Genomic DNA, 16,862 nt, shown 5'->3' with positions numbered 1-16,862 from the left:
GATTCCTTTTACTTCTTTTTCTGTTCTGATTGCTGTGGCCAAAACTTCCAAAACTATGTTGAATAGTAGTGGTGAGAGTGGGCACCCTTGTCTTGCTCCTGATTTCAGGGGAAATGCTTTCAATTTTTCACCATTGAGGGTAATGCTTGCTGTGGGTTTGTCATATATAGCTTTTATTATGTTGAGGTATGTTCCTTCTATTCCTGCTTTATGGCGAGTTTTAATCATAAATGGGTGTTGAATTTTGTCAAAGGCTTTCTCTGCATCTACTGATATAATCATATGGTTTTCATCTTTCAATTTGTTAATGTGGTGTATTACACTGATTGATTTGCGGATATTAAAGAATCCTTGCAAATATAATAAAGTTGCAGGATATAAAATTAACACACAGAAATCCCTTGCATTCCTATACACTAACAATGAGAAAACAGAAAGAGAAATTAAGGAAACAATACCATTCACCATTGCAACAAAAAGAATAAAATACTGAGGAGTATATCTACCTAAAGAAACGAAAGACCTATACATAGAAAACTATAAAACACTGATGAAAGAAATCAAAGAGGACACAAACACATGGAGAAACATACCGTGTTCATGGACTGGAAGAATCAATATTGTCAAAATGGCTATACTACCCAAAGCAATCTATAGATTCAATGCAATCCCTATCAAGCTACCAAAGGTATTTTTCACAGAACTAGAACAAATAACTTCTCAATTTGTATGGAAATACAAAAAACCTCGAATAGCCAAAGTAATCTTAAGAAAGAAGAATGGAACTGGAGGACTCAACCTGCCTGACTTCAGGTTCTACTACAAAGCCACAGTCATCAAGACAGTATGGTACTGGCACAAAGACAGAAATATAGACCAATGGACAGAATAGAAAGCCCAGAGATAAATCCATGAACCTATGGACATCTTATCTTCAACAAAGGAGGCAAGGATACACAATGGAAAAAAGACCTCTTTAACAAGCGGTGCTGGGAAAACTGGTCAACTGCTTGTAAAAGGATGAAACTAGAACACTTTCTAACACCATACACAAAAATAAACTCAAAATGGATAAAGACCTAAATGTAAGACCACAAACTATAAAACTCCTAGAGGAGAACATAGGCAAAACACTCTCCGACATGAATCACAGCAGGATCCTCTATGACCCACCTCCCAGAATATTGGAAATAAAAGCAAAAATAAACAAATGGGACCTAATGAAACTTAAAAACTTTTGCACAACAAAGGAAACTATAAGTAAGGTGAAAAGACAGCCCTCAGATTGGGAGAAAACAATAGCAAACGAAGCAACAGACCAAGAATTAATCTCAAAAATATACAAGCAACTCCTGACGCTCAATTCCAGAAAAATAAACGACCCAATCAAAAAATGGGCCAAAGAACTAAACAGATATTTCTCCAAAGAAGACATACAGATGGCTAACAAACACATGAAAAGATGCTTAACATCACTCATTATCAGAGGAAAGTAAATCAAAACCACAATGAGGTACCATTACACGCCAGTCAGGATGGCTGCTATCCAAAAGTCTACAAGCAATAAATGCTGGAGAGGGTATGGAGAAAAGGGAACCCACTTACACTGTTGGTGGGAATGCAAACTAGTACAGTAGCTATGTAGAACAGTATGGAGATATCTTAGAAAACTGGAAATAGAACTGCCATATGACCCAGCAATACCACTCCTGGGCATACACACCGAGGAAACCATATCTGAAAGAGGCACGTGCACCCCAATGTCCATCACAGCACTGTTTATAATAGCCAGGACATGGAAGCAACCTAGATGCCCATCAGCAGATGAATGGATAAGGAAGTTGTGGTACATATACACCATGGAATATTACTCAGTCATTAAAAAGAATTCATTTGCACAAAGACAGAAATATAGATCAATGGAACAGAATAGAAAGCCCAGAGATAAATCCATGAACCTATGGACACCTTATCTTTGACAAAGGAGGCAAGGATATACAATGGAAAAAAGACAACCTCTTTAACAAGTGGTGCTGGGAAAAGGTCAACCACTTGTAAAAGAATGAAACTAGAACACTTTCTAACACCATACACAAAAATAAACTCAAAATGGATTAAAGATCTAAATGTAAGACCAGAAACTATAAAACTCCTAGAGGAGAACATAGGCAAAACCCTCTCCGACATAAATCTCAGCAAGATCCTCTATGACCCACCTCCCAGATTATTGGAAATAAAAGCAAAACTAAACAAATGGGACCTAATGAAACTTAAAAGCTTCTGCACTACAAAGGAAACTATAAGTAAGGTGAAAAGATAGCCCTCAGATTGGGAGAAAATAATAGCAAATGAAGAAACAGACAAAGGATTAATCTCAAAAATATACAAGCAACTCCTGACGCTCAATTCCAGAAAAATAAATGACCCAATCAAAAAATGGGCCAAAGAACTAAACAGACATTTCTCCAAAGAAGACATACAGATGGCTAACAAACACGTGAAAAGATGCTCAACATCACTCATTATTAGAGAAACGGAAATCAAAACCACAATGAGGTACTATTACACGCCAGTCAGGATGGCTGCTATCCAAAAGTCTACAAGCAATAAATGCCGGAGAGGGTGTGGAGAAAAGGGAACCCTCTTACACTGTTGGTGGGAATGCAAACTAGTACAGCCACTATGGAGAACAGTGTGGAGATTTCTTAGAAAACTGGAAATAGAACTGCCATATGACCCAGCAATACCACTCCTGGGCATACACACCGAGGAAACCAGATCTGAAAGAGACACGTGCACCCCAATGTTCAACGCAGCACTGTTTATAATAGCCAGGACATGGAAGCAACCTAGATGCCCAGCAGCAGATGAATGGATAAGGAAGCTGTGGTACATATACACCATGGAATATTACTCAGCCATTAAAAAGAATTCATTTGAATCAGTTCTAATGAGATGGATGAAACTGGAGCCCATTATACAGAGTGAAGTAAGCCAGAAAGATAAAGAACATTACAGCATACTAACACATATATATGGAATTTAGAAACATGGTAATGATAACCCTATATGCAAAACATAAAAAGAGACACAGATGTACAGAACAGACTTTTGAACTCTGTGGGAGAAGGTGAGGGTGGGATATTTCAAGAGAACAGTATCGAAACATGTATATTATCTAGGGTGAAACAGATCACCAGCCCAGGTTGGATGCATGAGATTAGTGCTCAGGCCTGGTGCACTGGGAAGACCCAGAGGGATCGGGTAGAGAGGGAGGTGGGAGGGGGGATCGGGATGGGGAATACATGTAAATCCATGGCTGATTCATGTCAATGTATGATAAAACCCACTACAATATTGTAAAGTAATTAGCCTCCAACTAATAAAAATAAATGGAAAAAAAAAATACTACTTAGCCCACCCCTGTCCATCCCCTTAGAATACTGTTCCTTCTATTTCAAATGTCCTCCACCTCTAAAGGCACATACATGAAAAAACTTTTGGTAGCTTGGTTTCTCACGCACAATTTCCTGTAAGGGAAAAATATACTAACTGTGGGAAGTAAAACATGCAGTTTGCTATCACACATTAAGAGCAACATCCGGGTTTATTCACCATTCTTCAGTGAGGTCGCCTGGTGCGTCTTTTCCTTCAGGCCTGATCAACCCTGAGCACACTGAGAAAACTTTAGTTTCTGGGCCTGAATAATTGAAGCAGAGAAACCACCGCTCTGTGAAACTTTTCCTGAGAAGAAACTAGCTCTTTTGACACTGAAAGCAAAGACTCAAACATCTGCTAAATTCATGACTTTACTGTAGAATATACCACATGAAACTCGTCCTACAGAAGTCTTCTAAAATTGGTTTCTGTAAACAATTGATAATAGATACAAGAACTTTCTGTATTTCAAATGAAAAACACATGATAAAGAAATGTATCATCAACTGTACTCCACATTCAGCCTTTCCTACTAATAGCTAATACTGATGGAGCACTTACTAAATGCTAAGCATTGCATTAAATGCTTCATGCACATGATCCTCACAACAAACCCATGATGTGAATATTATTATTTTCACCATTTTATAGATAGTGAAACTGAAGCTTAGAGATTAAGTGATTTGTCCAAGATATTAAGAGCCAAGAGTAAAACCCAAGAGTGTTTTTCCAAAGTTGGGCCCCTAAACTCTGAGTTCTACTAATGAGAGACTGGGAGTGTGGGGGAACAGTGAATGTGTATAGTTTGAAAAAGTCTCAGAAATAGTTCTAATGCAATCCTATCTCACTTTGTGAAAACAGATATTGGTTATTGTTCTTACGTGGTTTACATTTGCTTTTAGAAATGAGTCATCTGATCCCAAAGTTGGCTGTATTTACAATGAAGCAAAATGACCTGTGTTTTCAAGTCTATTATGATTTTTTTAAGAAGACAACTCCAAATATGAGACTGATTTTGCCTTTAAATGGGCTAGTCTACAGTATCAAGAAAAGAACACAAACATATTACCATAAATTGGGAATACTTCTGTTTCTTATTCTTGGCTGCTAAAAGATAGTAAGTGGACTATAGATCAAAATAAATGCTTATTCCAAAAAATTAAGTCCACCTCTATCTTAATATCTTGCAAATGGCAGGCATTCAATAAACATCTATTAAATGAATGAATCAATCTGTAGTCAAGTTACATCCTTGCAATCTGCAGTAGGGAGAAAATGGAGCCACGTGAGAAATAGAAGACTGAGAGCATTTGAAAACTGAAGGCTTTCTTAGCCTGATTTACAAAGATCTGCATAGGCCTCTCCTGGGTTTCCGTAAGAAATGTGAGCATACAGGTAGGGCTTTATCAGTTAAGCCTATCAGTTACACTGAAGCTGAAAACATCCCCTAGAGATGGGTTTGACAGCAGTGTGGCAAAAAACCACAAAACTTTTAATACCTGTATCCCCTGCTTCTTGAATGTTGACTTTACATCACTTTGCTTTTATGAAGGACCTACATAAGTACCTGTTTTCATGAACGAAAAAAATTCAAAGAGGATTTTGCCTTTATGAAAAAAGGCATTTGTTTTCCTGAGAACCGTTCCAGAGGCAGTGGGCATCCCAGGCAGTGAGTGGGGCACCGTCCAGCTCCTTCCCAGGGAACTACACTCAGCATCTCATCTTCCAGCCACTATGGCTTTGAACTGTGTCTGTGACCATCTGTGCTTCATCCTGACTTATTCTGTGCATCTGTTAGCAAGATGTGTCCTGAGGTAACTGCTTCATGTTACTCCAGCTTTCTAAAAGGTTTCACAGGAGTGCTCTGCTTTCTGATATCAGGGAACCCTTGTACCCAACTTTCCCACACCACCCGCATTTTCTTCTCTTAGAAATATTGATAGTAAGATGTTTTCCCCCTAAAGTTAATACATGGTAATGAGAAAGGTCCAACAAATGCAATGGGCAGGGGGAAAAGTCCTTAGACTAGAATAAAATAAAAAGAATTTGATGACACAGGGGCATAACTATGACCAGCAATTTATGGTGACTATGGTGATATGTGGGTTCCCAGGTGGCAGTGGTGGTAAAGAACCCGCTTGCCAATGCAGGAGACATGAGAGATGCGGGTTCGATCCGTGGGTTGGGAAGATCCTCTGGAGGAGGGCATGGCAACCCTCTCCAGTATTCTTGCCTAGAGAATCCCATGGACAGAGGAGCCCAGTGGGCTACAGCCGATAGGGTCGCAACGAGTTGGATATGACTGAGGCGACTTAGCACGCACACACATGGTGGTATGCTCCAGGATTACGAGCTTTTAAAGACTTCTTTCTCCCAAAGCTAAATGGTCTCAAGTGGCTCCTTTTTTTGAGCTATGAAGTCCACTTCTAATTTTCTCTTCTCCCTCACTGGGAGGCTATCAACCTTTGCTGCCAGTGCGCCTCTCCCTCTCTAACCTGCTGTTGGCTGAGAAACCAGATAACCAGGTTATCAGAGAACCCAGAAGGTGTCTGCTTGAGACTGAACCCTGGGACCTGTTTTTTGACCCCTGGTTCACTCTTCAAGCACCTCTTTTTTCACCCCTCCAACACTAGGGATTTAGCTGGCTGGCTTCTCTTCCTTTGACACTGTTGCCAAGTGCTTTTCTCAACCTGGTGTTCTTTTCTCTAGGCTGGCTATGAATATGTTCTGTCTTTAATCTTTACATTCCCCTCTGAAAAGCATAGGTCCTTGTCTCTTTTGTGAGAAGTTTACTATGAATCACTATAGAGAAATACAGGAAACAAGGAGAAAAAGGTTCAGGAAATATTATAAAATCTGTATTGTGATTTTGCTCCTTAATCAGTGTTTACTGACTGCCCTACTTGGATACCCGCAGCAGATTACATGCTCAATTCTTTCCTGACTACATCATGAGCTCCCTGAATGAAGGTATTTTACTTTTGTATGCTCCAAACCAAACTGACACAGAGTAGGCTTGCAGTACATGCCCAACTATAACTTAATGATTAAAAATGTCAACACACTGAATTAAAGATGTAATTGAATGAAAGAAATTGATTATTGGTACATTTCACTCCAACATCAACTAAATGAATTGCTTGGGAAAGCAAAATCAAGCTAAGATTCAATATTTGAAAGAAAACACTATATTTGCTTTATGAAAAACTCTGTATAAGAGTTTGCTGGTAAACGGATGATTTATCATCTTCATAGCAATAACACAGTAACCACTTTCCTTGTAATAACTAAAAAGAATGAGTTGTCAATTTTGTCAGAAAGCTAAACCTGAACCTTTGACTCATTGCTTAGTTTTATCATGTTTTTCGCAAATAGCATTTGCAGCTGTTTATGAACGCATTTAAAATGAGTTCTGTATCAAATAAGAAATGATCGAGTATCTTCTTGAAAAGCCTAGCTACTAAAATAAGTCTCATTTGTAATCTTTTCAATTTTGTGACTAAAAACAAAACAAAGTCACACTTAGTGCTTTAGCCTAGAACTAGTTAAAAAGAGGAGAATGGTTGAAAGGAAATTTTATTTTTTTTAGGTTGCTAAATTATGTGCTTTAGGAACAGTAGTGCCATCTCAGAGACACTGTAGTTGGTTTCCAGTCTCCTCTTCCTTTCCTTCAGACAGAGACTGTTCTTTCGTAACCAACAAGCTTCCCTTTGTCTTGATCTATATCACTGGCTGAATAACCCCAAAGCACCACACAACATGATGCTGCGTGAGATGGAAGACTTGAAATGGAAGACTATGACTGAAAGCAATTAAGAGCTGCAGGCAGAGTTTTGGCACTCAGAACCCAAACGCATACTGACTTTCCACAAGTGATGGATTTTTGAGAAATCCATTTTCGAAGCTGACATACATATTAAATGTAAAGAAGAAGTTAAGTTCTGAAAAATCACAGAAGCTTGTGGGGAGAGGGTGTTGCAGGTTCTTCAGCTACAGGCATCACACCATAAACATGCCCTCTGTTATCCTGTTAAATAACAATTGCATATCATATCTTTCTCAGTCTTCTCTGAACCCCTATCTGTGCTCCATCTCTCTCTCATTCCTCCCACCCATAAACCCACATAGCCTACAGGAGCTGTCTCTCCAAACTCTGAGAATTTAGTACAAGCACAATGCCAATCATACATTTACACATTTGATGGCAGTACAAATTAGCAATCCTCTAACAAGAGGAACTGCGTGGCTGGAAGACAAAAGGGGGAAAGAAACATATTTTTCATCATTTCCTTCATTTCAACCCATTAAAAAATAATGAAACGTACATTACAAGTCTCTACTCCTGCCTAAACTGCTCTACAGGTTATCCCTATATGCCATTAATTAGCTTCACCTTCTTCCATGGCCTATTATCATGCCTCAAGTCTTCCATTTCATTAAAAACAGATAAAATAGAAATTTGAAAATCTCCCTTCCACCAGACTCTGGGGTCCCTTCTAGCTGCTGCCCTCTGTCCTCAGCCAAGTTTCTTCACAGAGTATTCACTCTCATGCTCTCCTTGTCTCTCATTGCTACCTCAACCCCACTACAATCTGATCTTTCCTGAACCCAGTTTCCCTTCAGTTGCCAATAGTCTCTGCTAACCAATCTAATCAACCTTCTTAGGTGTTGTCTTGGGTTACCTCTGATTCAATATTACTGACCACTCCCTCCTTGAACTTTCCTCCTGTGGCTCTCCCAGAGCTTACAATTTTACAGTGAATGCTCTTTCTCAAATGCTCCACTCATCCAGCTCCCTCCTTTGATCCTTAAATGCTGGTATTCCCCAGAGTTCCAGTATTGACCATGTTCTCATTTTTTCGTCCATGTATCTTTGTACAAACCATTCACTACCACAGATTAAACCACTCTTTCATGTTAGTAACTCCCCAACAGGCTCTTCAGGCCAGACTTCTTCCTGAGCACCACTCAGATTTTTCACAGCTGATCATGATCCCATGAACTGACCCATGGAACCACAGATACCTCCTTTCTCTCATCTTGCTGCATTCAATGAATTATCATTTCCTGTGTAGTATAATACCTATATATATATATATATATATATATATATATATATATATATCTCAAGTGCACCCACTTCTCTTCATCCTCTTCTCCACCATCCTAATTCAAGTCATCACCATCTCTTAGAATATGAAAAACCTAACAGACTCTATTCTTAATCTCCTCTGTATTCTCCAAAAGGCAAAAGAATAAAGTTTTAAAAATTAGACTCCTTTTTTTAAAAATAATTCAAGGATGTCCATAATATACAGAATAAAATTCACGCTTCAGATCTCCAAGGTCCAGCCCCGCCTGGCCCCTGACTACTGCTCTTCCCTCATCTTGCACCACTCTCCTCCTTCCTCATACTCAGCCACAGGCCTTCTGTCATTCTTTCCACTTCCTCATCACACTGTCTCCTATCTTGGGCCTTTGCAACTGTTCATGGTACCCAGGATACTCTTCCCTCTTGCTCTCTGTATGTTAACTACTTTTACCAGCTCACCTGATCTGAAGTAGACTCCCCTGCCACCTTTATTTTCTAACTTCACATTTAATGCTTCTTTCACAACATGTATTCCAATTTACTTCCTGGAAGTCCTCTTCCAGATAGGAAGGAGAAAGGTGCTATCTTCTCCCTTTCCTCTCACTCGCTGACCAGAATGGATATATAATAGCAGGAGCTCAAGCAACTCAATAAATATTTGTTGTTGAAATGAACTATTAACTGAACCTGGTGGGTGAATTCTTTCACCACTAACATGCATAACTATCAACTTCATTGTTATATAACATAGTGTAACACTCTTAAATTAGACTCTATTTTATTTGAACTATTCCTTCATTCTTCATGACTTGTCAGAAAGCTTTCTAAAGAAAAAGAACTCACAGTTTGGCAAACTGACAGAGATATATGGATAAACTTCAAAGACCTCAGTGATCTTTACAACATGAATTAGTTCCACTTTTATACCACGGGTAGACTTTGTATGCTCATTTTCTAGCATGAATAAGCCATAATACAGAGTGTAATTAATCAGAATGTCCCCAAGGTTATGTGAATCAGTAATAAAGCTACAATAAAGTCAGAACATTACGTATTAAGAAGCCAATTATAAAGGAAATTTTAATAAAATGATCACTATTAACAACTGGTCAACTAGTTGCTTATTGGACTGCTTTCAATAAATGCTTCTTGAATTAAACTATAAGTACTGAAAAGAGATAACAAGTAATATACAACAGTCTCCGTCTTAAAGGGAAGATAAAGATCTAAGAACTCTAATGGGGAGAGTTCTAATGATCTCCATGATCTAGATTAGATCTAAGATTTGATGATCTAAGAAATCTGAGAATATAAGATAACACCACCAGATAAGAAATAAGTATTTAATGAGTATTGGAACAGAACTGTTGTATAGATAGTGAGTGGGGTGAGTTCTTTTCTAGCTGAAGTGGCCTGGCTTCACACAGGAGTAACATTTAGTACAGGGTCACTCAAGGAACACAGGGTTCCTCAAGGATGGAAAGATTTCAGTACCGAGAATGGGGGTGTCTGGTAGGCAAAGGTCAAAGAAAAAGAGGCCTCAAAGCAAACAGCAGACAGAGCCAATTTGGCAGCAGTGTACAGACCAACAGAAGTGGGAATGATTATCAGGAAGGTACTTGGAGTTTTAAATTAGACTAGTTCAGATTAGGAAGTGTGAACTTGATCCCTCAGGGAACAAGTTTCTTTCTTTTTTCTTTTTTTCTATTAAAACTTTTATTCTTCCTACCATGAAACAATATTGTTTGGTCAGTTGGTCACATCTGTGTTCTAACTCTTTTTTTTAAAACTTATTTTTTATTGAAGCACAGTTGAATTACAATGTTAATTACTGCTGTATAGCAAAGTGACTCAATCATACATATATGTACATTCTTTTTCATATTCTTTTCTGCTATGGTTTATCACAGGATACTGAATATAACTCCCTATTCTATACAGTAGGACCTTTGCTGTTTATCCATTCTATATATATCTGTTTGCATCTGTTAATTCCAAACTCCCAATCCAACCCTTTCCCACCTCCCTCTGCCTTGGCAACTACCAGTCTATTCTCTATGTCCTTGATTCTATGTCTGTTTCATAGATAGTTTCATATGTGTTGAATCCAGATATAAGTGATATCATATGGTATTTGTCTTTCTGACTTAATAGGATAATCTCTAGTTTCATCATGTTGCTGCAAATAGTATTGTTTCATTACTTTTTATGGCTGAGTAGTATTCCACTGCATGTATATCTTCTTTACCCATTCACCTGTCAATGGCCATGGTTGTTTCCACGCCTTGGCTATTGTGAACAGTGCTGCTATGAACATAGGGGTGCTTGTATCTTTTTGAATTATAGTTTTGTCCAGATGTATGCCCAGAAGTGAGATTGCTGGATCATATATTAACACTATTTTAGTTTTCTAAGGAATTTCCATACTGCTTTCCACAGTGATTGCACCAATTTACATTCCCACCAACAATGTAGGTGGGGGAACAAGTTTCTAAGTGGAAAATGACATTTGAAAAATAAATTTGGAGTCAGAATACAGGATAAATTTCAGGAATGGAGAGATTAGAGACAGAAAATTAAGAAATTTTATTGCATTATGCCTGAATTATTGTAATAAAGGCATAAATTATGTATATAGAAGCAGTAAGAAGGATGTGTGCAATTTGTGAAATGATAAAATAGGACTTAACAGTTAAGTAGGGATGAGATGAACTTTATCCTCGCCTAAAAAATAATTACTTCTATTATACACCTCAATTATTTGGTTTTAAAAACCTTTATAGGTTTTTATAATTAGGTTATATATAGGTTTTGTATAATTTTTCTTGCCCCTCACTCCTTAAGAGTTCTTTCTCAGACATTTGCTGTTCTCTGCCTCCCATCCCCCAAACTGGCGTCTCCAACCACATAATGTATTCCAGCCAAAACAAAGGACTGTATTTACTAGTTCCCTAGACACACCAGGAAATTCCCAAACTAATGACTTTGTTCATGCTATGTCTTCTTTAGCGTCCTCTCCCCATTCTATGTATCCAAAGTCAAGACATTATTCACATCCGAGGTCCATGCTACTTTTCCTATCTAGCTCTCCCAGAAGCCCCAACTCAGAGCAAGCATTGCCTCCCAATACTCTTCATTTTCCTCTAAAACACTTTTTTCAAAAACCTTACACTTGTTCCTTATCTCTTCTGACAAACTGTACTCTCCATGGCAAACACACCCAATTTATTTCCTCCTCCTTTCATACATAGCTGAAGATCTTAATAAATAATACATGGCAACAGTAATGATCTTGATAAATAACATATGGCAATTATATATAGCTAAAAGCACAGACTCTGAAGATGGCCTGTTTGAGTTTGAATCTTAATACTGTCATTTATTAGCTAAGTGACCATGGGCAAGTTACTTAGTCTCTCTGTGTTTCAATATCTTTATGCATAACATAGAGATAATAAAAGTAGATCCTGGAGAAGGAAATGCCAACCCACTTCAGCATTCATGCCTGGGAAATCCCATGGACAAGAAGTCTGGTGGGCCACAGTCCGTAGAGTTGCTAGGGTCGTACACGACTTAGCAACTAAACCACCACAGCAAGAGTAGATATTTCATAAAGCTGTCAGAGGACTTGGCTGAGAATAGAATAAGTACTATAAAAGTGTCTACTAAAAGTGGAAAAATACTAAATATTCTGTGATAGGTTAGTGAAGCTTTATTTACCAAAAGCAAAATGTCAAAGCAAAGCTAGTCTCTAGGTACAAAATATGTACATACAGATTCTTCTTAAATCTTATGTATGCCCTAAGGGCTCAATTCAGTTCAGTCACTCAGTCGTGTCCAACTCTTTGCGACCCCATGAATCGCAGCACGCCAGGCCTCCCTGTCCATCACCAACTCCCAGAGTTTACTCAAACTCATGTCCATCGAGTTGGTGATGCCATCCAGTCATCTCATCCACTGTCGTCCCCTTCTCCTCCTGCCCCCAATCCCTCCCAGCATCAGGGTCTTTTCCAATGAGTCAACTCTTTGCATGAGGTGGCCAAAGTACTGGAGTTTCAGCTTCAGATACCAGTCAGAATGAATTATACCCTAAAGGTCTCATTTTAACTTAGTTACCTCTTCAAAGGCCCTATGTCCAAATATAGTCATATTCTGAGGTTATGGGGGTTAGGGTTTCAATTTACAAATTTTGGAGGAAACACAACTGAGCCCACAATAAGGCCTTCTCCTTTTCCTTGGTCAGGCTAATTCCTATTTGTTTTTCCAAGATTGGCCCAAGTCTTCCTATCCAGGCAGATTTTGTTGTCCTGTCTTTGTGTTCCCACAGTACTTCTGTGTGCTGCTCACTCATAAACACACAATTGCAATTGTCTCTTTCCTTCTTCAGACTGTATTCCTTAAGAGCAGAGACTAAATCTCTAGCACTTAGCACAGTGTCTGTCCCATTGAAGAGATTTACTAAAGATCTGATTATTTAGGGAACACAGAAGAAAGAATATGAACTTTGAATAAAGGCAAGCATGAGTTCAAATTCTGGTTCTAATATGCACCTATGATTTTAAACAAGTCACTAAATGTTGATCTTCCATTCTACATAAGGTAGTTATAAAAAATAATGACTTGATTATAATAAAAGCATCCATTTTTAGGGTTGGTACATAGTGAGTGAGTGAAGTTGTTCAGTCGTGTCTAACTCTTTGTGACCCCATGGACTGTATGTAGCCTACCAGACTCTTCTATCCATGGGATTTTCCAGACAAGAGTATTGGAGTGGGTTGCCATTTCCTTCTCCAGGAGATCTTCCCGACCCAGGGATTGAACCCGGGTCTCCCGCATTGTAGGCAGACGCTTTACTGTCTGAGCCCCCAGGGAAGCTGGTGGTACATAGCAGGTGCTCGCTAAACATCAGAGTACAGATTCTGGGATTGCCTGGGTTTGAGACCCAATTTCCCCACTTAGTAGCTGAATGACCTCAGGTATGTTAACTTCCCCTCTGCTTCAGTTGCTTATCTAGATAAACATCTCTCACTGCTAATGTGGGGATGTTTACTATTATACGATCACTTAAGATCTAAACAAATATGGCTGGATATCATGAGTCATTTAGCTCCTTCAATTATAAAGTTATTTTAAATGTGAATATTACTTAAATGCCTCAGACTTCTTACCAACCACATAGGATAGTAACTAAAGAGGTTCAAAAACTGGTATGGATGGTATAACTAAAGATAAAAATAAACATGAAATAATCAATTTTCACGTGCCTCATTCCTTATTTTAGTGTTTAAACATCTTGGGTATTGAAGTAAAAATCTTAAACAAGTTTTTCTACCCTCTGTGACTACGGATGCTAATCATTTGTAATAAAGAATACTACTCCTTGGCTCAAATTTTGAACTTCAGAACCACTAACCCTTTGAACTAGAAAGGCCAATCCTATCATGGCTTACCTAAGTAAACAGGTGGATTTGTAATGGGCTTTTAGGGTCTTAATGAAAAGCTCTGTGAAGGACAGGCATCGCAAGGGGAGAGAACACCTGGTTTAAAAGTACTTGGGACTTCCCTGGTGGTCCAGTGGCTAAGACTGTGAGCTCCCAGTGCAGGAGGCCCAGGTTCGACCCCTGGTCAGGGAGCTAGATCCCACATGCTACAACTAAGACCCAGAGCAGCCAAATAAATAAATAAAATTTAAAAAAAAAAAAGTACTAAAGCAGGGTTCATGACTTATTCTAGATATTCAAGGTATGTAGTAGGAACTAGTATTAGAAAATAATGCTGGAAAATGCTTTTTAATCATCCAACCTTTAAGGTCAGCAATTTCTGAAGTAGGTAAAAGTTATCTGACCTATAACTTTGAAGTAAGGCAGATCTAGGTATGAATCTCCACTTGTTACATAAGCCCAGTTTTAAAGCCTTAGGTTATGCAATGGGGTTATTATAGTGATTAACTGATCAAATGCACATAGAGCTCATAACTGAGATGCCTGGCTAACTGGGAGGTACCTAGCCACACAGTGACCTGTGTGGACAGTAACAAGGCAGGCTCCTCTGTTCATGGAACTCTCCAGGCAAGAATACTGGAGTGAGTATCCATTCTCTTCTCCAGGGGAATTCTTCCTGATCCAGGAATCAAACCCAGGTCTCCTGCATTGCAGGCAGATTCTTTACCATCTGAGCCACCAGGGAAGCCCCAATAGTGATTAACCGATCAAATGTACGGAGAGCTCATAACCGGTATGTCTGGCTGATTGAAAGTAATCAAAAGTTTGTCTTTCTGACACCTGTAATCATATGAATAAACACCTGTAAAATAACTTAAAACCATCTTTCACATAGCATGTATTTGCTGAGTGTCTGAGGCTTACTGAAAATGGCTTAATTTTAAAAACAAAAAGCTGGCCAGTGCTTTCCCCAGCCACCCAGGCAGCCTTCCAGCTAGAGCCCCCGCCTCCACATCTCCTCCAGAAATTGAGACCAGATCATCCTGCTCACTCTGCAGCAAGAAATCCAGACTTTCAGAGAGAGGAAGGAACATCAGACAGAAAGTCTGCAAGGACATATTCTCATCAGGAAAAACTCTCCCGAAACTGCAGAGCCTTAGGTCAGGGGGTAGTGGGTGTGGGATGGAAGAGGCTCCTCTGGTCAGTTGGGTGAGGTGAAGAAGGTAGGTGGAACTTCCAAGTTCTGGAAACACCTTGGAATCTTCCCCAAGTAGCTGTCAACGGGTCTCCCCTTCACATAGACTGCTGCTGCTGCTGCTGCGAAGTCACTTCAGTCATGCCCAACTCTGTGCGATCCCATAGACGGTAGCCCACCAGGCTCCCCAATCCCTGGATTCTCCAGGCAAGAACACTGGAGTGGGTTGCTATTTCCTTCTCCAATGCATGAAAGTGAAAAGTGAAAGTGAAGTCACTCAGTCGTGTCCTACTCTTAGCGACCCCATGGACTGCAGCTTACCAGGCTCCTCCGTCCATGGGATTTTCCAGGCAAGAGTACTGGAGTGGGGTGCCATTGCCTTCTCCGTCACACAGACAGAAGTTAACAAAAAAAGAAGTCTGCGTAATTAAAAGATAAAACAACAACAACAACAACAAAAAAGATAAAACAACAGAAAGCTGGGATAACTGCCGAGATAAACAAGTGTCTTCATCCTTGCCCTTTCTCCTCACCAGTATCCTTCACAATTTCTTCCCAAGTATCACTACACAAGCAGTAACATGCTATTTGGAGATCACTGTAGCTCAGACTTCCAAGTCTACAGCAAAGACTAGAAGACCAGGGGAAAAAAAATCACTGAAATAGATAAAACAAAACTGGAAGAATTAATTTCCTTTTTTACCCTATAATCCATTATAGCTTGATGAATTTCCAGTGAAAAGTTAGTTTTCTACGCAGAAACTGCAGGCTTAAATAAAAGGTCCTTGGGCAAGTAACTGAGTTCACAACAATTATAATGACCTTCCCTCTGGTAAAGGTAGTCTCCTAAACACTTAAAAGATTTCTAGGTCATTATAACTGTCCTTTTAAGGACGTCTGCTAATATCAATTACTTACTTACGCTTCAAACTGAAGGTAAGCGTCTTTCTTTTAAAAGACGTTTGGTGTCTGGCTCAAAATCAATCGCAAGAAAAGCCCAACTCAACACAGAAAGGGCTCTTTTCCACACCCTCTCGTCTCTCTCACATCACAGATGGTAACCAAGGGTTGAGGTTTAACATCCAGACACTAAAGCGGCTCATCGCTCAACGATGGGGCACCAGGTGGGTGCTGTCCGGCACAGGATGGGATGCTGCCAATCCTGAGAGGTGCAGCTGGTGTGAACCCCGAGGCCAGAGCCTAACGCCCATCACTTAGCACTTACACTTGGGAAACCACCCGCTTCCCATCGCGGGGCTAAGACAAGTGGAGGACCCAGTCCTCCGGTACCCCAACTCCGGGGTCCGCGCGTGACCTCCGAGGACCCGGAGGAGCGCAGGGCGGGGAAGCTCCTCCGCCTTCAAGGGAAGATGGCATGGGCAAGTCGGGTCGTAAACGGAAAGGTTACTCACAGGAATGACCCGGCGTCCTCCGTCCAACGCCCAAGCTCCCTCAGGGAAAAGTCTCCAATGAAGCGGCAGGTGGAGAGCAGCAGCCTGAGCGGCCGCCGCTGCCAAAAACTACCTGGGCGTGGCAGGGACGGGCGGGCAACTTCACAACATCATCATTCAGCGACTTCGGTTTTGCAGCGACGCCAGGTCAATGACAGCCCCCACACAATCGGGGAAGAGAGGAGGAGACCCATTCTCCCAGCAGCCTGCACGGCGCCAGCGCACGACCTGCTGGGAATTGTAGT

The 16,862-nt window shown here is 40.0% G+C and overlaps 1 protein-coding gene across 6 annotated transcripts in view; it reads right to left on the bottom strand.

Annotated features, from left to right (window-relative positions):
• The window catches only part of TRAK2 (trafficking kinesin protein 2), a 70,177-nt gene extending 53,375 nt beyond the window's left edge, over nt 1–16,802 (bottom strand). For 5 of the 6 annotated variants that reach the window (XM_065930824.1, XM_065930823.1, XM_065930825.1 and 2 more), the window contains exon 1: nt 16,579–16,802. The gene's annotated coding sequence lies outside the window, so the exon portion shown is untranslated. Of the gene's footprint in view, nt 1–16,088; nt 16,107–16,578 lie in introns of those variants that run through there. The other variant, XM_065930826.1, reaches the window with a different exon arrangement.
• Between the last annotated feature and the right edge of the window lie 60 nt (nt 16,803–16,862).

This window comes from Muntiacus reevesi, chromosome 3, assembly GCF_963930625.1.
Source record: "Muntiacus reevesi chromosome 3, mMunRee1.1, whole genome shotgun sequence".
Classification (NCBI taxonomy): Eukaryota; Metazoa; Chordata; class Mammalia; order Artiodactyla; family Cervidae; genus Muntiacus; species Muntiacus reevesi.
This window is presented reverse-complemented; position numbering and strand designations above follow the sequence as displayed.